This window comes from Silene latifolia, chromosome 11 (assembly GCF_048544455.1).
Source record: "Silene latifolia isolate original U9 population chromosome 11, ASM4854445v1, whole genome shotgun sequence".
Lineage (NCBI taxonomy): Eukaryota > Viridiplantae > Streptophyta > Magnoliopsida > Caryophyllales > Caryophyllaceae > Silene > Silene latifolia.
This window is the reverse complement of record NC_133536.1, coordinates 112547133-112570828: the sequence shown is the minus strand read 5'-3', so window position 1 is coordinate 112570828 and position 23696 is coordinate 112547133. Positions and strand designations below refer to the sequence as shown.

General features: G+C 38.4%; 1 non-coding gene across 1 annotated transcript; it reads right to left on the bottom strand.

Annotated features, from left to right (window-relative positions):
- Positions 1-20685: 20685 nt before the first annotated feature.
- LOC141616144 (small nucleolar RNA R71) lies at positions 20686-20792 on the bottom strand. The gene has a single exon (XR_012530513.1). It is a non-coding gene; the product is annotated as a small nucleolar RNA R71 (small nucleolar RNA).
- Between the last annotated feature and the right edge of the window lie 2904 nt (positions 20793-23696).

The following is a 23696-nucleotide window of genomic DNA, read 5'->3' as shown; positions in this document are numbered from 1 at the left end:
CACACGACTCCTAACCATTTCCCTCCTTAACTCTTTACACATCTCAAGCTGCCACTATCCACATTCTTACTTTCAATCTTTTCATTCTCACGTTCATTATACTCACATCATCCCTTGTCTATATTCACTTATTTCTACATTACTCAACACACAATCATATCACTCATCCCGTCTCGCAAAACGTGCGCCTTGCCTCAATAAACTATACCAATCTTCCTTTTCTTTTTCCACCATCTATCATAATCACTCATAATTCATGTCCTCCCCACCGAACTCATACTCATCATAGTGCCACTCTTTACAACATAAGATTGGCTAACTTACGCTTCAGGACCAACACATACGTAAAACAATGCATAAAGAAGTAATACAACACCTTTGAATTAAACGTAATATGCAACGAATGTCAAAAGACAAACATACGACCCGAAATACGCATATGACCAGATAGACCCCACTCGATCGAGTACCCGAACCTACTCGATCGAGTTGAGGCTACTCGATCGAGTGCCCAACATGCTCGATCGAGTGCCCCGACTCCGAACCCAAATAGACCTTCGATCTCGACTTACTCGACCGAGTAGCCCGGCTACTCGATCGAGTGACCCCATACTCGATCGAGTGCCCGAGGTACTCGATCGAGTGCCCAGAAACACGATTCTGGTCAAAATAACGACAAGTACCCACTCGATCGAATCAAACCCACTCGATCGAGTCATGCAGACTCGTGAATACTACCTGCATGTTATCTCACATACCCTAACGTACTATGCATTCATTATTATTTCAACATTATGATTACAACTACGCATTCAAATCTGCGCGACTCCTCATACAATCAACAAAATAATCTACTTCGTGTTATTAAGTGCCACGTTATAAACAACCATCATGCTTTTCATCCAATTCGTTATACAAAACACATATCATTGAACCTCTATTCTTCATGTTACTACTTACCAAAAGTCAAACATTACCACCTATCATGCTCATATAACATTCAACTTTCAATCATGTATTACTCGCATGTTTTAAATTTTCATAACTTTTCATAACACAAACCACACCCATACACTACAAATCCTATTTCCATGTTGCTAATACAACAACATTACAAATCCACTTCATCACACATCATCATATACGAACTACATTCTTTTTCTACCATATCATTCATCATTCTCATATACTTTTTCAACGATTCCAACCAACATGTCAACCAACTATCATGCAACATACTTTCAACAAACCATATACAACACAATTAACATACACGTCACACATATACCCACGGACTCCACGTTCCCATACCATGTGACTGGCTTAAGTATCATGGGGCCAAGATTTTGAAGTGAGGGCGCCTACTCACCCAAAACCTAGCATCACCGGCTCCCATTACACATACACCAGGTTCATTTTATTAGACTCCCTATGTTCATTATGTTCATTTGTTACAGTTCCAAGAACCTGGCTCGATACCATTTGTAACACCCCCATACTCCAAGTGCCTTACCAGGACCACTCAGGTATAAGGATACTACCATCTCGGTTGCCCGAGGTACTGAATATCATAAGACAATAAAGAAACGTACTTTTAAAGTAATTATAGATTAAGTGATTACATGTTCAAACCAAAACTAATAAAAGGAATTACAAGGTTCTCATACGGTCTCTGACTAAAACTATCAAAGCTACTAGACTTCGTCTGACACGGCGGAAGACTTCTAACTGCCACGTGATGACTCATCCCGGCTATCCCATACGCGTCATATCACACTGCTCAATAATCGCTCACCACCCCGAATGGATCACCACAGTTTTTAAAACATTTAAACGGGGTCAATACTAATCACACAATTCAATACATATATCAACAATAAGATAAACAGACACCAATGTCACACACACACACACACACCACCAACTCCCATCATCTCAATATCTTGATCGTCCACCGGACCAGCCGCGCTGGGGGACCGCAATGCCGTTCCCACCTAAGCCCCGCTCATCGTACGAGCGATAACCCCGTCCCATTAATGTGCACATCCCCTTTCGTGGCGGGTTCCACGAAGGGCGAAACTAGGGCGTGAGATCACTCCCGCAAGTGACCCCACTCTCGGAGAACGCATCTCGAGAACCATCAACAAACACAACCACAATCACAAACACAATTACAATTACAATCATCATATCAATCACTAACTACAAGACATCACCAATATCCCATTATGGGACTAATACTTTGAGTAGGAAATCCTACCGGATAGCACAACACGCAGACGGTATCTACAGATGTCTCAAAACGCCTCTTCTATGAACTCTCCTCCTACCATACAACACATAGATACTACTATTCAATTACTATTCATAAAAACCCCCAATTCCTAAATTGGGGTTTCACTAATCTTAACAAAACATTATATAAATTACATTAAAAGCTTACCCTCGACGCAAGGAATCCAACGACACAAACTACGATGCAAACCGACCGTCTGAACTCCGGGAATTGTCAAGAACGCGATTAGGAAGAAGACAAGTTGCTTTCTCTCTTAAACAGGTTTTAGGTTTTGTAAAAAGTGATTTAGAACAAAGACGAATTGGTTTAAATACCTTAATCGCGTAATTAACAAAACCCGAGAAAACTCCCCCGTAAAACCGGACACTCGATCGAGTACCCAAGGTACTCGATCGAGTACCCCCCTACTCGATCGAGTACCCAACAGGTCAGAAACTATTTTATTTCGCAACTTGCCCTTACTCGACAGAGTAAGGGCTACTCGATAGAGTACCCCAAGACTTATAAATACGGAGTATTACAGGCCTGGGATAAAATATGCAGGCCAAAGGAGGAAGAGGGACTAGGGCTTAGGGATATGGAGGTATGGAATAAAGCCCTAGTAGGCAGACTTGTGGATTGGATTTATGAAAAAAAGGACACTATTTGGGTTCATTGGGTGGAATTTAACTATCTGAGAGGGAAGGTCTGGTTGGATTATAAACCTAGTACTAATTCTAGCTGGGTTTGGAGACGTATTTGCAGGGTTAAGTAGGAGTTAGCAGCAGGATACATTACTGGCAAATGGCATGAACAACCTGAAGGATACTCACCTGCTGGTGGCTATAAGTGGATGAGAGGGCTAAGGCCTCAGGTCAGATGGACGAATGTGGTATGGAACTCTTGGAGTATTCCTAAGCATAGTTTCATGGGATGGCTATAGGCTCATGAAGCAGTGCATACTAAGAGCAAACTTCTACACTATGGGATAGCTACGATGATAGTTGTCTCTTGTGTGGACACGCATCCGAAACTCGGCACACTTATTTTTTGCTTGTCCATATAGCAGAAAGTTCTACGTTCATGAATCGAGTATTGGGGGAGCCTTTCCAGTCCATGATTTAATGGAATTGTGTCTACCTAGAAATGGAACTAAGGTCCAGAGAGGTGTTCAATTTGCTTTGGTTATGAGTGCCATATATCATGTATGGCGCGGCGGAATAAGAGTAGAATGGAGCTGGTTCTTCTCCGACCAGAAAAGGTTACTCGGATGATTGTGCGGGAGGTGAGGGTCAGGATCAAAAGTAGGGACAAGAAGCATATGAAAACTGATGATCTCGAATGGCTAGATAGCATGAACTTCTTATAATGAATATATGATCGATGTAATATGATATCCATTTTATAATATACTTACATTTCACCAAAAAAAAAAAAGAATTGGCAAGATTACGTCCACTTGCAGATCTTTGCTTGGGCATGGAAAAGTATATGTAAGGTCCAGGAAATGATGAAACATGCCTATGTGAATGATCAATGGACTCCTCATTCAGCAGGGTATTATGTTAAACACGGATATGAATGGCTCAGGCACAAGCAACCTAAGCAATACTGATATACAGTTGTATAGAATAAGTGGAATGTATCCAAGCATGCTGTTATCACTTAGATTACTCTTGAATAATAGGCTCAATGTCAGGGAAAAACTATTCAGAATTGGCTACTGCCAGGAAAGAAACTGCTGCATTTGTGAATGTGCAGCTGAAACTCCTGAGCATTTGTTCTTCAATTGTGTTTACAGTAGACAAGTGTGGCAGAGTATTAAAAAATGGTGTGGGTTTAGAATTGATGTGACCATGGCAGGTTCAGGTAGGATAAGACTGATGTTTTGTGTGCATTCAATGATCTGGAGAGCCTGCTACTACTATATATGGTACCAAAGAAACAATGCTCGATTGAATGCAGTCCTGATGAAGCCTGAAAATGTGGCTGATTGTATTAGGAAGGAAGCTAAGCGCAGGATACGACTCATGATTGGCAAGAATCTGAGTAGAGGTGGCATGGAATGGCTTAGGAGATGGGGTTGTATGGCTCCTCTTGATGGCCAAGTATAAATAACTACCTTCTTTTGGTTATTTCTTGTCTTTTTGTATGAGTATTAGCATTTTATGTTAGTACTCGAGATGGTTATAAACTTGGTTTTATATTCCCACGGTTTTTGATACATAATATATACTCACCTTTTCACAAAAAAAAAAATATGTATATTCTTACACTTTAACTTAGTATCTCTTATACATAGTGTGTAAATATTTAAATTCTTTTTAAATTTTATCATATTATTTTTTAAGCTTTCAAACATCCGAATCTATAAAAAACGGTGCATTTACGCACGGGATTTACACTAGTTGGCACTAACTAATTTCAACACAATTTCTAATTCTGTCCAACTCAAACAAAACAGCTGTATAGACCAAACCATATATTGAAATGTTCCCAATTTTTTTATACAACTTCTAAACTTAAATATCTAAAATTTTATCTCTAATAGTCATCCCGCAATTATGCACCGATTATTAATTAAAAATCTTGCAAAGTTACAGCAATTACATCGACACTAAAAATTCAATCAAGCATGCTTTTAGCTCAGTCAATTAACCAAATTTCATCCTAATCAATCACTATTCAAAATCAACAATTAAAAACCAGAAATATAAGACTAATTCATATTTATTATGGATTTCATAATATCATTAACAAAATCATCACAAAAGCCATCCGATTGTAAAGTTCATAAGAATCACAACAATGATCAAAATAAATACAATTTCTTGCTTTTGTTGAAAAATACTACTCTAACTAACTACAATTAACATAAATAAGTAATAGATTATGACTAACTTACAGAATTAGAGAAGAATTGAGAGCAAAATTGACATGAAGCGATGAATTAGGGTTGTTTTCTTCTTCTTTTGCCCCCTTTTCTCTTTCTAATCTTCTTAGCGTTTTTGTGTTGATAAGTATGTGTGTTTTCTTCAATTGCCGGGAAACTCCAGGCCCAAGACACATTTGCATGATTTTGCAGTGTAAACTATGGGGTCTTGATAAAAATGAAGAATTCTAATAAGAACTCAAATGACACTTCTTCACAACACAATGAGCTTTTAAAAATCTGGATAAAATAGTAAATGAACTCCTAAAATCATGAAATTTGGAGACAAATTACTTTAATACCTTACCTAAAAATTGACAAAGTTAAAGGATTTTAGGATGATCAGAAGTATTTTTAACAATTTCTGCAAGACAGACTATCAAATCTGATGGCAGGAAAACTGTTGTGATTTTTTTTAGGTTTTTGTGGCAGAAATAAAATGAGAACTGGGATATAATTAACAAACTACTTTCCAAGCAAGTACAAGAAACCAATCTATTAATTTAGGTGCTTAAACTAGACCAACTGATATAGAATTCGTAGGTTTGGAACGAACGAAATAGAGATTGTAAAACTGGCAGCGGAATAATATTAAAAGCGAATTGAAAATCTTGAAAACTAACGAATAACAAGCTGTTTATGTGAGGATTTTTGTGTGAATAATTGGAAACAAGAATTGGATTAAATGATGTGCGTGACTTGGAATAAGGTAACTGGATAGTGGATCTCGTTCTAACCTCGCAAGGTTATAGCTCAACCTACTATAACTTCAACCTCTCAAGGAAGAAATAAAAAATATCCTCGCAAGATTAATTTGACAGCTCACAATATATAAAATTTTATTAAAAACTCATATCTCAATACAGTGAAAAAAAGGTCATAAATCGGCCTTATTTATAATCCTACTCGATGTCACAATCTGACTCGAGATCTAATTCCTTAACTTTTCTAAAACGTTATCCAACTCTTTTCCTAACCTAACTAGGAATAGGAATATTAAACTGAAATTAAACTAATAATAATATAACTAGAATTAGGAAATAACAAGTTTCCTAACTTGACTAGGATAAATTAGTTTTCCTAATCTTATTCGAAAATAAAATAGAGTTGATTTAGGAAAATTAAAACATACTCGACCTAGGAAATACTAGCTAATACTCCTACACATCTTTGGAATCCGTGTAAGGCGACCTTGGAGTTCGTGCTATTCAGCTCCGTTGTCTTTGTCCTCTTCATTCCATAATGCTCTGGCATCACCAACTCAAGCAAGCACAGAGCCAAATCTAATTTAAACAAACAATGTGACTCAAAACAGTTCAAGCAAGCACATACCTATTATAAGACACACCACAGATCCTTAATCACCTTCTAAGCAAGCAAAATAAGATATTAAGTCTGACTTATAACTAAGACTCGGCAAAGTTAATAAGATTTGCAATTTTTGAGGGAAATCTCAAGGTTTTTTTCATTAATCAAGTCTAGTTGTTACAATTTCTGGTTGCTTGGTTTATATAGACCAAGGCTTCTAATCTGGGTCGTTCAAAGTAACATATAAGGCCACAAATGGCTCACAAAAGAGTACAAGAAAACAGCTATTTTATCTTACAAAAACTAAACACAAAAAACAAAAAAATAAAAAAGGATAAAGCATAAAGCATAAAGTAATAAAGCTGAAATCAGATTTGTTTGCTTGAACAAAGTCAAATAAGATGTGTAAGGCCTTGGATAATGGTCCTTGGCAGCTCAAGGGCTCTAAGAAGACCTTATAAGTGAGGACTTGTTGTGGCTTGGGGCAGGTACAGATCTAAAACAAAGGGAAAGAAGCAACAGTCAAGGAGGACCACAAGATGTCATTTTCAGATATCAGAGATTGTTGTTTGCTTTCCTCGGGCTAAAACCTCCTTAATTTGAGAACCAAGCTTCTCACCTCCTATCCCATGGCATAAGGACCATATTAGGATCATCATCCATCTTAGGACGTACTAATATTGGCAGGTGAAAGGACTAAAAATGCCCCCGACAGAATTGCATCAAACGAAACTTGATTTGCATTTCGGAATCAATCGTTTTTGTAGATGCCACCATTTGCTACTCAAGATGAACTAGGGTGCCTGCCTTATACCAATTGAAAACGAAATGAGTTAGCTTCCTCCTCCAATTATATTCACACAAAGTAATGTCATGGAACTTGAAATATAGAGCCTTGAGTAAGTTCGAGTCGGGATAGGGAGTTCAAAGAGTTTTCTGTGCGTGTAATGAATTTGAAAACTCATATCCCTAAACTCAGGTTGAATAAAAATGCCCAAGATATCTTAATTGAAAGCTAAGTAAGTCATATTTCACCTCAAAAAAATAATGAACCCAAGTTATTGAGTAAATCTTCAGATATTGAATTTTAAACACTGACAAGTCATTTCTGAAATGACAGCATTCTTCCTGCATAGCTGCTGTAACTTTGAAAATCCATAATTCTTTGCTCAGGAAGGTTCAAAATGCCCAAAATCTATCATACGAAAGATAATGATGTTATATTTGATCTTCAAAAAGAATTACCTAAAAATAGCCAGTAGATTTTGAGTTATTCAAGTTTGAATATTGACAGGTCAATTTCAGAATCTGAGTTGCATTCAATCGTGACAGTATTTGAAGCTTTATTGTGGGAAATCTACACATTCAAATTTGTTGATTCCAACTACATGAGAAAGTAGACTTCTTCAAGATATTATCCATGTAAGAAACAAAAATTTTCACCATCTAAATCTTGAGATATGGCCATCTGAATTCAGACCACAGTTAAAATTGTTGATGCATATCAGATTGTCTGTCTCATTTTGAAATTGCTTTTCTCACAAAATAAAATAGCTTTTGGTCCTATTCCAAAGCTCATAGTTATATAACATATCGGGCTTTCTAATGACATAAGAATCATAGGGTTTGCTTGAGTAGAACTTTGGATATGAAGCTTCAAAGTCAGGCATGTTGTATGGATGTTTTAGAATGCAATGTAAAATCTCTTTCAGTTTGTGGCATTTCTTTGGGCAGTCCCATGGACTGTTCTTTTGGCATTGAAAATGAAAGGCCCCTTGCCTTATCTCCTTTTGCAGATTCATTTTTTATTCTTATGGTTTCGATTAATACAATACGGGTTGCTTTTTCGATCCGAGTTAATAACTTACTTACGTCACTTTTATTAATAAGTTAGTTTCATGTAGTTTACAAAAAATATCTCATTTATTATTTATAACAGTAACTGTAACACCCCCTTCTTAGCCGGCCGGCCATTGTAATTAGGATACGTTACCGTCTCGGTTTCCCGAGGCGGTGAAATCGGAATTACAATTAAGAAAACTCTTTAAATAAATAATAAGTTTAGTGATTACATAAATGCAAACAAATGATAAATGTGAAGTCTACAAATTACAAGTCGACTGCCATCTATGTAATCTCTGCTATGCTACCCGACTCCGAGTCCAAGATGCGACCCAGATCCGGATCACGTCAACAAGCAAAACCCGTACTCAACCTGCTCCCCATATGATCAGAAATATCATATGGATTGACACAAGTCACCCTGAAAATAGATGACAATTACACACACACACAAACGTCAATTTCAATAAATAATGCGTGACACAACTCAAAGGGTGTGAGTATGCGACATGACTATAATATTAATGAAACGTTATCACACAAACACCACGCCGATACCGGGACACACCCAAACGTACCCACAACCACCGGTGCCAGAAACACACCCACAACACCAAAACTCATAAACAGGTACCGAGACACGCCGGCCGTATTGGGCCCGGAAGCCAACCAGGTCCCCTGCTAGACGTCGTGTCTCAACTACACGAGTCCCTCAAAACTCAAGTCATTAATGTGCACATCCTTCTTGGAGTGGGAAGCTCCAAGAGACGACTCAAGTGCAAGACGGTCTCTCAACCGCCTTCCGTCTCCATACAACAAGTAACCAATCAAACCTCAATGTCCTCCGACATACAAGTTAATACAATAAACGGAATATATCACACAAGATGTCAATTACCGACTCACTCAATGCAATTAATGACAAATGATTCATTTAAAAAATAGACACAATAATAAAACTGAGTAGGATAAACCTACCTTTTAGCAATCCCGTCAAATAAGCAAGCAAACAGATACAAATGTGCTCCTCCATAAAATCGGCACTTAATTACGATAATTAAATATAATTAATAACTAATCTAATTAAATTTAATACACAATTACTAATATAATCTAAATACTAATATAATTATATAACTCAATATAATTAAAATAAAATCCCGACTTGATTCCCGCTAATTATATGGTTTGAATCCCGACTCATACTCATTATTTAATAATTAAAACTCGACTCACTCACACCCATACTCCCTCCTTAACCACGGCTGCCACCACCTACACCACCACCCGCTGCTGCCATCGCGGCCACCACCACCAGCCATGGTGGGCCACGACCAGCAGCTCCCCACCACCTATGACATCCCCACAACAACAACACAACCGACACACATACACACACATAAAACACCGCCCAAAACCGCCACTATAACAACCACCACCATGGGCCACCACCACCACGGTGGTCACGGCTTGACCCCTACACCCTTGGTTGCCACCAGTAGCCACTACCAGCAACGATATTTGTAGCCAACCGCAACAACAACCACACGACACAACAAACACTCCCAACCCGTATGCCCCTTTTCAACCCCATTTTATACCACCCGAATGCCACCCATTCCACCACCCATGGCCACTAGTAGACCCCCCTCTCAACGCACGACCATATCCACCCAAGGCCAGCCCATGTAGTCAACGAAATAGGGGTCAAAAATCCGTCTTAAGACGGTGGAAAAATAACAACAATAAACCCCTAAAAGTCTCGGTCAAACCCAATTATGGGTGGTCAACGGTGGTCAAATGACGAGTCAAAGACTATCAGAGGTGAGTCGGGGCCAAGGCAACGGTGTAATTAAATTAATATATAAACTAGTTTAAGACGGTATTACCTTACGTTCTCGAGGCGGAGGCCAAAATCTCCATTTTATTTTCTCCCTTTCTCTCTTCTTTCTGTGTTTAAAATGATGGATAGAGTTTGTGTTGAGATTGTGTTAGGATAAGGTGGTGGATAAGGGTAGGGTAGATTATATAAGGTAGTATACATATATGTTTTTTTTTTGGTAAAATGCGAGATATATATTATATATCATAAAGAATAATAATTAAAAACATATTGGACCCAAGGTTTTAGGTTCAACACTCACTATGAGCAAACCTTACATATCATATTTCTAGACTCAAAAGCCAATTCTTCTCATCACTGGACATGTGATCATCACGTTTATACCCGGTTTGGACTATCAAGCATTGCATTCATCCTCGCATTATTTCTCTGTGTCCAAACATGGTAATAACTAGCAGCCAACACAAGAGCATACACATTCTTCTGCACTTTTGATTTTGCAGAACTCACACCCCCTACTGATGGGATTTTCAATCTACACCAGTCAGTGATCTGTCTCATAATAAGCTTGCTATACACCACACTCAAAGAACAGATGTTCCTGAGTTTCCGGTGCAGCTTCACAGACACAACAACTATCAGAACTGCAGCAGCCAATCCTGAATAGCTTCTCTCTCGTATTTATCCCATTATTCCTTATAAGCCATGAGATCAAATAATGTTTAGGGATATTCCAGCTGCACCATACAGTCTCAAACCAGACAAGTTTGGTTTGGTGAGGTCTCAGCCAGTCATATCCCCTACTAACAGTATATTCCCGAGCATCAGGCATCCATTTTCCTTCAGAGTAAGCAGTTTTCATGATTTCCTTAACTTTACAAATATTTTTCCAAGTCCAAGTAACATCTGCAGCTGGTTTATAGTCATGCCAGGATTGTTGTTTTATATATATCTGATTCACCCATTTGATCCCAATCTATCAGCTTTACAATAAAGCCAGTCCACAAGTTTGGCAACAGTTGCAATGTTCCAGATTTCTGCATTCTTCACCCCAAGCCCTCCTTCATTCTTTGGTAGTGTGATAGTGTCCCATTTAACAAGAGGCACTCTGTGGTATTCAGTACAACCATCCCAGAAGAAATTTCTACACACAGCTTCAATTCTCCTTATCACACATTTTGGAAGAATGAAGATGTTAGCCCAGTAGGTATAAAGAGTGTTAAGAACTGAATTGATCAGGGTCAACCTGCCAGCATATGAAAGTTTCCTGGCTCCTAGACTCTTGACTTTATTCAGAATCTTCTCAGTGAGCACATGGCATTCTCTTTTAGAAATTCTCCCTGGCTGAATAGGAAATCCAAGGTATCTGAATGGCATTTGGCCTTCCATAAAACCAGTAACCTGCCTGATATCATCTTTCAGCTCATTTGCCATGCCATTAAAATACACCTCAGACTTACTATTATTCATACTCAGTCCAGAGGTTTTTGAGAACGTAGAAAAAGCTCTGATAAGAAGCATAATTGACTGAGCTGTCCCTTTGCAAAACATGAGCAGATCATCTGCAAACATCAGGTGGGTCAGTTTAAGCTCTTTGCATAGGGGATGATATTGGAAATCCCATCTCTCTGTGGCAAATTTGATTATTCTAGTTAAATACTCCATGCATATAGTGAATATTGAGGAAGAGATATGGTCCCCTTGTCTAAGCCCTCTCTTCCCTTTAAAGTAGCCAAAATGGTTTCCATTAAGAGCTAGGGTAAAAGTAGTAGTTTTGATGCAAGTCATAATCTGCTGGGTAAAAAGATCAGGAAAGTTTAAGCCCAACAACATTTGCTCCACAAAATTCCATTCCACAAAATCATAGGCCTTCTGCAAATCAATCTTGAATAAACATCTAGGTGAAGCACTCTTTCTGTTGTACATTTTAACAATGTCCTGGCAAATGAGCACATTTTCTAGAATAGACCTTCCTCTGATAAACGCTCCCTGATTCTCATGGATAATCTCAGGTAAAATAAGAGAAAGCCTGTTACAAAGTAATTTGGAGATTACTTTGTAAATCATGTTGCAACAAGCAATTGGCCTAAATTGCTTCACAGAGGTAGGTCTCTCACATTTGGGAATCAAAGTGATATTTGTAGCATTTAACTGGTTCAGAAGCTTACCAGTAATGAAAAATTATTTGATGGCACTACAGATATCAGTCCCCACAACCTCCCAAGCATCCTTGAAAAATCCACTAGTATACACATCTGGTCCTGGTGACTTGTCAATAGGAATTGCAAAAAAGACTTGTTTAATCTCCTCATTTGTGACAGGCTTGTTCAGAGTGTTCCAATGATCATGGGTACATAAGTTCCCTCTATTTAAGATGTCCATTCTCACATGCTCAGTCTCTTTAGTACTTCCTAGCAAGTCCATATAATAGTCAAGAAAGGCTGCTTGAATGCTCTGGCTATCCTGGCATAACTGTCCCTGCTGGTCTTCAATATTAGCCATGTATCTCTTTTTAATAGGTCCATGAAACAAGGCAGTATTCTGATCTCCTTCCTCAGTCCAATAGATCTTGGCTTTTTGTTTCAGGAAACTATCCCTTGCAACTGTAAGGCTCCTAACTTCAGAAAGCAGCTCAATTTCCTAATCTACCATCATAGAATTAGTAGGATCCTGAGCAAGATGCTGCTGAAGTTTGTCCAGTCTTTGAACCGCCATTGCAGTCCTGGTTTCAATATCAGAATAACATTCTGAATTTAGGCCTCTGAGCACAGGTTTTAAAGCCTTTAATTTTTTCACAATTCAAAACATTTTATGACCCTCATAACATCTTTCCCATTCCTCCTTTACCCTATCCAAAAAAGTAGGAGCCTTTCCCCACATATTGAAGTACTTAAAACTGGAATGCTGAGTAGCTCCAATCTTGATATTACTTACAACACAGGGGCAATGATCAAATATTCCTTCAGGGTAAAAATGAGCTACCATATCAGGAAAACAGTTCATCCACTCTTGATTGATGAGAAACCTGTCTAATCTACTGTTAATCCTGGTAGCAGACTCTTCCTTATTATTCTAGGTGTACCAGGCACAAGTAGCTGCAATATCAGTTATACCACAGATGGCCATACACCTAATGAAATCATCCATGTCAGCTGCTTTTGTGTTACCCCCAATCTCTCATCAGGGCATAAGACAGTGTTAAAATCTCCCGCTAAAGCCCATGGTCCATTACAATTATTAGCAAAACCTCCCAATTTAGTCCAAAGATCCACCCTATCACTACCCTCATTGAAGGCATAAATCATAGTAAGATAGAAAACTTTATTAGTGATCCTGGACTGGACTCTGGTATGGATAAATTGGGCATCATACTGCAGAATGTGCACATCAAATAAGCTAGGTTGCCACAGTATCCACACTCTCCCACCTTTATGGTACCTACTATTCGTAGTGACACTCCAACCATCCAACATATGAGAAGCAATGTTGAAGACATTATTAGCATTTATTTTGGTTTCCAATAAGCCAAAAAGGCCTATCCCTTTATTAAAAATAAACCACTTAACTTCTTTCTGTTTATGTACATTATTGAGCCCCCTAACATTCCAAAAGCCTATATTATTCATAGGTAGTATTTGGAGAGGGGTTACCTATTCCAATCCCAACTTTTGGGTTTACAGATCCACCTAAGGCTTCCAGATAGGTCTTACCAGCTGATCCTTGCGGGGTGTTACATCCAGTCTCAGTCACCTGCTGGTCCTCCTGATCTTTCTGCTTAATAGGAGTGTTTATTTCAATAACAACTGCTTCTGATTTATCCTGGTCTTCTTTGTATCACTTTGGATTATCCACCGTATCGGTCTCATCACCACGGTACTAGTCTATCCAGCTTTGATAACAGGTTTCCAGACTTTTTGAGTCACAGGTTTCTTCTTGGTCACCTGGTCAGTTCTCTTACATTGTCCACCATCATGACCAATACCTCTACATTTATCACAAATTACTGGTTTCCATTCTTATTCAATATCCAAAGTCATCACTGAACCTGCCTCAATAGTATACATATATGTGTACGTGTATCGTATTATTATTATTATTATTATTATTATTATTATTATTATTATTATTATTATTATTATTATTATTATTATTATTATTATTATTATTATTATTGTTATTATTATTATTATTATTATTATTATTTTTATTTTTATTTTTATTATTATTTTTATTTTTATTATTATTATTATTATTATTATTATTATTATTATTGTTATTGTTATTGTTATTGTTATTGTTATTGTTATTGTTATTGTTATTGTTATTGTTATTGTTATTGTTATTGTTATTGTTATTGTTATTGTTATTGTTATTGTTATTGTTATTGTTATTGTTATTGTTATTGTTATTGTTATTGTTATTGTTATTGTTATTGTTATTGTTATTAACAATTATTGTTGTTATTATTATTATTATTATTATTATTATTATTATTATTATTATTATTATTATTATTATTATTGTTATTGTTATTGTTATTGTTGTTGTTATTGTTATTGTTGTTGTTATTGTTATTGTTATTGTTATTGTTATTGTTATTGTTATTGTTATTGTTATTGTTATTGTTATTGTTATTGTTATTGTTATTGTTATTGTTATTGTTATTGTTATTGTTATTGTTATTGTTATTGTTATTGTTATTGTTATTGTTATTGTTATTGTTATTGTTATTGTTATTGTTATTGTTATTGTTATTGTTATTAACAATTATTGTTGTTGTTGTTATTATTATTATTATTATTATTATTATTATTATTATTATTATTATTATTATTATTATTATTATTATTATTATTATTATTATTATTATTATTATTATTATTATTATTATTATTATTATTATTATTATTATTATTATTATTATTATTATTATTATTATTATTATTATTATTATTGTTATTATTATTATTATTATTATTATTATTATTATTATTATTATTATTATTATTATTATTATTATTATTATTATTATTATTATTATTATTACTATTACTATTATTATTATTACTATTACTATTATTATTATTACTATTTCTATTATTATTATTACTATTATTATTATTATTATTATTATTATTATTATTACTTTTTTTTTTTTGTTTTTTTTTATAAAAGGATGCGCGCAGCTTTCAGTAAAATGAAAATAAAAATTTACATGAAATTGGTGTGGAGCCGAGAGACAATCTGGGCTCCCACACCCTTAGCAACAGCAAAGCTAAGTCTAGTAAAAATGTAAGCGGCCACCCGAGCCCCCGCATCCTGAGATACCGAGAATTTCTGGATCCGCTTAAGCAAGGCAACAACATCCGAACCCAGCTCCCCAAGTGAAGAGAAAGAGAAAGGAAGAAAACCATGGCCCGCTGCCGCGCACAAATCCCCGTATTATTATTATTATTATTATTATTATTATTATTATTATTATTATTATTATCATCATCATCATCATCATCATCATCATCATCATCATCATCATCATCATCATCATCATCATCATCATCATCATCATCATCATCATCATCATCATTATTATTATTATTATTATTAAACGAAACTTTTATTAATCAATCAAAAGTTTACAAGAAATTGGTGGGCAACCGAGATACAATCTGGGCGCCCACTGCCTTAGGAATAGCAAAACTAAGTCTATTAAAAATAAAAGCAGCAGCGCGAGCACCGGCATCTTGGGACACAGAAAATTTCTGAATCCGCTTGAGTAAGGCAACAACATATGTCCCCAACTCCCCCAAAGAAGAGAAAGAAAAAGGTAAGAACCCATAGCCAACTGCCTCACACAAGCTCTGATACTTGGCGCATTTGCGCTGAGCCGCATCAACTACCGCGCGTCCGAGCATAAAGTCAGACATCCCGTACAAAGACAAAGGAGATGATCCAGTCAAATCCACGCACACATGTCGTCCCCTGCCCCACGAATAAAGGAGAAGATCCGCTGGACGCCGGGGACTATCATGCCCATCGATCAAACCAATATCCACTTCCTTCCCAACAAAGATCGCGGAGCGGAAGTAGATGTAAGAAAGAGTGTCGCGAACAAGGTTATGTCGATGCTTGATACCAACAATACCAGCACACGACACATCATGATTTCCGTAGATATCCCCATCAAAAACCCGCGAACAAGTAGAACAAGGTCCAGGCAAGGAAAACAAAGGAATACTCTGTCGATAGCTAAGCACACACCGATAAGTCCTCCCGTTCATAGTCTGCCCTAACCCAGAAATAGGGACCGCCCGAAGCCAATCTGAAGTGTGGGAACCATGCTGAGACTTCCACAAAGCTACCTGACGAGAAGTCAAAGAGAACTCAGATTCAGCAGTAGCAACAACCTTCGTGAAATATATGTCTGCCAATTTCTTCATAAGTTTTGGGGCAGCGATCTCACTCGGGTTACTCAAAATATCAGAACCTGTAGTCTCAGTAAACAGCTGCACGACAATATCAAAGGTGGGTCCAGCTGCCAGAAGGACAGAGAAGATTATTATTATTATTATTATTATTTTTTTTATTTATTTTTTTATTTTTATGACGAGGGGTTGAATCCCCCCGGGTCCATGCATTCCCGCACCACCACATGGACCATGTAAGCCACCCCCTTCGGGGGCTGTAGTGGCCAAGTGATCATCGCCCCAGCTGGTAGTCGAACCCGGGACCTCTCAACTCTTGCACTTCTGCAAGCTTCAAGGTTTAACCCGGCTACCACTGGACTAACACCACTTGGTTTATTATTAATATTAATATTATTATTAATATTATTATTATTATTAATATTATTATTATTATTATTATTATTATTATTATTATTATTATTATTATTATTATTATTATTATTATTATTATTATTATTATTATTATTATTATTATTATTATTATTATTATTATTATTATTATTATTATTAACATTATTATTATTATTATTAAAGGATGCGCGCAGCTTTCATAGATAGAAAAATAAAAGTTTACATGAAATTGGTGGGGAGTCGAGAGACAATCTGGACCCCACCCCTTTAGCAACAACAAAGCTAAGTCTAGTAAAAATATATAAGCGGCCACCCGATCCCCTGCATCCGGAGATACCGAGAATTTCTGGATCCGCTTGAGCAAGACAATAGCATCTGAACCCAGCTATCCAAACGAAGAGAAAGAGAAGGGAAGGAAACCATAACCAGCTGCCCCGCATAAATCCCCGTACTTAACACACTTATTATTATTATTATTATTATTATTATTATTATTATTATTTTATTATTATAAACCGGAACTTTTATTCAGAATAATCAAAAAGAGTACAAGAAGTTAGTGGGCAGCCGAGATACAATCTGGGCCCCCACTCTCTTAGCGATAACAAAGCTAAGTCTAGTAAAAATGTACGCGGCCGCGCGAGCCCTTGCATCCTGAGAAACAGAGAATTTCAAGATCCGCTTGAGCAAAGCCACAACATCCGTATCTAGCTCTCCCAGCGAAGAAAAAGAGAAGGGTAGGAAATCATAACCAGCCGTCGTGCACAAATCCCGGTACTTGGCACACTTTCGCGAGCAAAGATCGAACAACCCGACCCGACACAAAATCGGACAACCCAGTCTGAGACAAGGGGGAAGACGCCGTCAGATCGACACACACATCACGCCCCCTGTCCCAGGAATAAAGAAGCAGATCCGCCGGACGAAGGGAGCAACCATGCCCATGAACCAAACCGATATCAACCTCCCTACCCGGAGAGATCCCCGACCTGTAGCAGATGTCCAATAAGGTGTCGCGAATGAGGTTATGCCGATGCTTAACGCCCACAGTACCAGCACATGACACAGCATGATTGCTATAAACATCCTCAGCAAAAACCCGAGAACAAGCAGGACAAGGCCTAGACACCGTGAACAACGGGACGCCGAGTCGATAGCTAAGCACACTACGATAGGTCCTCCCATTCACAGTCTGCCCCAACCCAGAAATAGGAACCGCACGCAACCAATCAGAATAGTGACCCTCTACTGAGACTTCCACAATGCAACCTGACGCAGAGTCAATGAGAAAACAGAGTCCGAAGTAGCGGCAACCTTCGCGAAATATATATCTGTCAATTTCTTCATATGTTTAGGGGCAGCGATTTCACTAGGGTCACCTAGAAGTTCAGAACCTGTAACCTCATTAAAATTACGCAGGCCATCATCAAAAGTAGGGTGATGCGTGTCATTTATATGATGTTTTACACCCTATTTTACACGCATTTCAGAGTTCATTTATGTAGTTTATGCTATTATTTGCCCCATTTCGTCTACTTTTGTATTTTTATGTAATATTGCATATTTATGCGAAAATTAGTAGAAATCAAGCTAAATCCGTCCCCGAGTACCTTGCATTGCATTTGACGTGAAGTATTTACTCAAGAAACGAACTTGGTGCGCATTTCGAGGCCTGAAAAAAACTTTATGAAGAATTTAGAAGCGGACTACCAGTTATAGCAGTCGATCGACTGGTCTTCATGGTCGATCGACCAACGCCGCGACTTACAGAGCTCTTGTTCAGATAGTTCATCGATCGACCGATCGATATGGTCGATCGACCAAACCGTTAATTAATCGACGTGAATTAATAGAACGAGATTTCCAAAGCCCATTGTATATTAGGTTTAGGAATTAGTGTTACGCGATATTCTATATAACGTAACTTAGGTTTTCAGAATAATTATCAAGCTTTAGTCCAGTTTTATTCATCAAGTTCTTAAAAATACAATTGAATAGTCATTAGTTTGTTCTTTCATTAATAAAGTTTCGTTTCGCATTCGGTTTTGATCTTTCTTCTGCAATTCCTCTATACGGTATTCTTCTGCTCCTATATTCAGTTTTATTGCTTTCGTTTGTAATATAGAATACTAGGTTAGATCTCCCGAAGCCAAATTATTGTTTTATGTCAATTGTTCATTTAATTAATTTAAGTATGAATTCGAATGTTTTAATTGTTAAGTTTATTGCTGTCATTATTTCTAGTATGATTAGCTAAATACCTTGTGCTAGGATGTAGGGAATATGTAGGAGTAGGCGGCATTAGAATAGCATGACCAGAAATCGCGCCTTGGTCGATCGACTGGGTTCCCTGGTCGATCGACTGGCCACGTGAGTTCAACTTCGTTTTAATTAATTTAATTGCTATGTTTGACGAATCGAGTGCACGTGACTAGTTGATTGTTTAGGAATCGACCGACCCAGTAAAGATCGAAAGATAGGGATGGGAGATAGCCTACCTAATTAAGACGACTAGATTAATGAGATCGAAAGATGAGTTAATTTAGCCTTTTAAATCACTTTTCAGGACGAAAGTTAGCATTAGTGATATTAGGGACCTGAAGCGAGATCGAAAGATGCTACCTATAAGAATGGACCGAGAGGACTTCTTATTTTCCCGTCTCACGTGTTTGTTTTAGACCTACCTAGTATACTGCCGCCAAAACTATAGTGAACCGACCATCTTAGCACCCTTTTAAATATTTGATTTCATCTATTAGCTTAGTTTGCTTTCATTTTGTTGCCTTTAGCCATAGATCAACTCAAAACAAACCCCCACACACTGTTACCTTTGGACTTAAATAGAACAACTATTAATTGCATCGCCTCCTTGTGGTTCGACCCTGACTGCCACTAGCTATAGTAGTAGTTTGGACTATAAATTTTATCTTTGGTGCACACAACGACAGGCATCAAATTTTGGCGTCGTTGCCGGGGAGGCAATTGTTTAAAATTTTTAGTTGTTTCTATTTTAGTCTTTATTTTAGTTTAAGGGACATCTGTTCCTTAAACTATTCTCATATTCTACTTGTAGTTTCTTCTTATACGCAGGTCACAGGGTGGTGAATTACTACCGTTCAATCCTGAGATTGAGAAGACTTTGCGTGAGTTGAGACGATCATCTAGGGTATTGCCGACAGAGGAAGAGCTGAGTACTCTGTCCAGTTACTACGAGAACGCTCTATTTGAGGAAGATCCACCTTCATCTCCCGTTTCCACTTCTTCAGCTAAGACTGTCACATCTCCAGACATGGCTGAAGAAGCAAGTATAGCTAGTCACTCTGAGCCGACAGCTGAGAATCTCTATAAGGGATTCGCATTACCAGGGACGGATAGAAAATTCGAGCCGAAACCGTCCTATATCAACTTGGTTGAGAGAAACCAATTCGGTGGAGCTGCAAATGAAGATGCAGCCAAATATATGGAGACGTTTATTGATTATTGCTGTTCCATACCCCCACCAACCGGTGTGACCCAGGACCAGGTGAAGGAAACTATGTTCATATTCTCTCTTCGTGATGCTGCAAGGGAGTGGTACCGAGACCTGGATCGAGCTGCTAACGGGATCACTGATTGGAAGTCGCTGGCCCTGGCATTCTACAAGAAATATTTCTCTGCCTCGAAGACAAATGCCATTAGAGCTCAGATCACGAGCTTTAAACAGGGTCCTGATGAGAATTTTCATGAGGCATGGGTCCGTTTCAAGAAGCTGGTGCGAACTATTCCGCACCATGGGTTTGAGAAATGGAGCCTATGCAATCAATTTTATAATGGGCTTTATGACGATCAGAGGGCTATCCTGGATGCGGTAGCTAATGGGAGATTCCAGGAGAACGTTGGAGAGACTAAGGAGTGGAAAATTATTGATGATTTGGCCACCCATAAAGCTGAGTATGGAAATTCCAGGGGAAATCAAAGGAGGAGTGCTGAATCCCCTTCTGTAGCTGCATTAGAGGCCCTTACGGCGAGATTTGATAAGTACGAGTTGGGAGGAGCTTCGAAAGGAGGGATCTATCAAGTGAATGCTGTGTCAGACGATCCTTTCGTCTGTAAAAGATGTGGAGCTGAGGGACATGTTTCAGACCATTGTCCTAATCCTTATGAGTCTTGTGCTGCTTTTCAACATTATAGGCAGACAAACACTTATTTTGAGCCGAATGTCCATCCGAACCTGAGGTGGAGTAGCCAAAATGTCTTAAATCCGACTCCACCTCCACAACAGCAGCAACAGCAGAATTATGTGCCCCCTCATAAGCAGCAGCAGCAGCCATATCAAAAGCCTCCGTATATCCCTCAGCAGCAGCAGCAATCCCAAAGTTCTGATTTCAATGAGTTGGAAATTTTTTTGCTGAAAGAGTCTCAAGCTAGAGAGGCCGGGATGAAAATGTTGGAGAGCCAAATTGCTCAATTGGCAAGCAAGAATACAACTCGAGCTCCGGGACATTTACCGACGCAGACTGATCAAAAGGAGACCCTTAATGCTATTACTTTGAGGAGTGGGTCCACCCTTGATGGGCCCGCTATGGTCGAGGATGTCACTGAAAAAGATGAGGCGGAATCGAGCAAGAAGAAGGCTGTAATGAATAATAGCAAAAAAAAGACGATCAACAGGTATGTCAGTCGATCGACTGACATACCCAGTCGATCGACCAGTCCGCGAAGTGATACAGCTACTTTTCCTGTAGAAGTCAGTCGATCGACTGACATACATGGTCGATCGACTGACAACGCTGCTGATGGTGAGTCTTTTCGTCCTCCAATGCCTAATAACTTGAGGGATCACTTGTTTCGGGGTACGACTGTAACACCCCCATACTCCGAGTGCCTTACCAGGACCACTCAGGTATGAAGACATCACCATCTCGGTTGCCCGAGGTATGATAATCAAATAGACAAAACAGAAACAACATTTATTATAAGTAATTTAATGAATAAGTACAATCCGCGAAACCAAACTGAAAGTACAATACATTATTCCAAACTATCATTCTCAATCGAAATGTAAATAAAACTAAACTACAATGGAAGACTCTATCGTCATGTCATGGCCATCCCAAATTATCCCAAAGATCATCTCTATACTGTTCAATATCTGCTCACCATCCCCGAATGGATCACCGCAGATTTACAAAACAACACCGGGTCAGTACTAATCACACAATCAAGTATAGATAACAACAATAAGACAAATAGACAAAATTTGAACCGTCACACACACACACACACACAACTCCCATCATCTCAATACTGATCGTCCACTGGACCCACCGCCAGATGGGGACCGCAGCCGTTCCCACCTAAGCCCCGCTCATCGTACGAGCGATAACCCTGTCCATTAATGTGCACATCCCCTTTCGTGACGGGTTCCATGAAGGGCGAAACTAGGGCGTGAGATCACTCCCGCAAGTGACCCCACTCAGCCGAGAACGCATCTCGAGAACCATCAACAACACAACCACAAGCACAATTACAAACACAATCATCATATCACGCAACTAACTACAAGACATCACCAATATCCCATTATGGGACTAATACTTTGAGTAGGAAATCCTACCGAAAGCACAACACGCAGACGGTATCTACAAAAATCTCAAAACGCCTCTTCTATGAATTCTCCTCCTAACATATAACACATAAAGACTACCAATTACTTACTATTCATAAAACCCCCAAATCCCAAATTAGGGTTTGACCAAACCTAGCAAAACATTATATAAATTATATTAAAAGCTTACCCTTGACGCAAGGAATCCAACGACACGAACTACGACACGAACTGACCGTCTGAACTCCGGGAATTGTTAAGGATGCGATTAGGAAGATGACTGACTGCCTTCTCTCTTAAACAGGTTTTAGGTTTTGGTAAAAGTGAATTAAAACAACGACGATTAAGTTTAAATACCCTAATCGCATAATTAACAAAACCCGCGAAAAACTCCCCAGAACCGGACACTCGATCGAGTACCCAAGGTACTCGATCGAGTACCCTACTCGATCGAGTGCCCCACTACTCGATCGAGTGCCCAACAGTCGAAACTATTTTATTCTCGCAACATACCCTTACTCGACAGAGTAAGGGCTACTCGATAGAGTACCCCCCCAAGACCATAAATACGGAGTATTACAGTCTTCCCTCCTTAAAAGGAACTTCGTCCCCGAAGTTCAAACCACTACTAAACAAAGGTACTCCCATAAGCTTCCCGACTCGAAGGTCAAAATAAACACAACGTAAAACATGCTACTAACCCAACTTATCCCGACAAACATACCGACACAACACATAAAAGGGGTGTAAAAACTCTTAAAAACTCTCGCGGTCATCTCCTACCCCCCTAAAAGAAACAAGGTTACGTCCCCGTAACCATACATACCTGATCAAAAAGGAAAGGGTAACGCTCTTTCATTATATCCTCTGCCTCCCATGTAGCTTCCTCAGTCTCGTGGTTAGACCAAAGGATCTTGAGCAAAACTGTCTCACCACTCCTGGTCTTCCTAACCTTTCGGTCTAGGATCTGCTTAGGCATCTCAAGGTATGATAAAGACTCATCCAGCTCTAAGCTCTCTGCCTCCAACACATGTGACGGGTCACTCACATACTTCCGCAGCTGCGATACATGAAACACATTATGCACTCTCTCC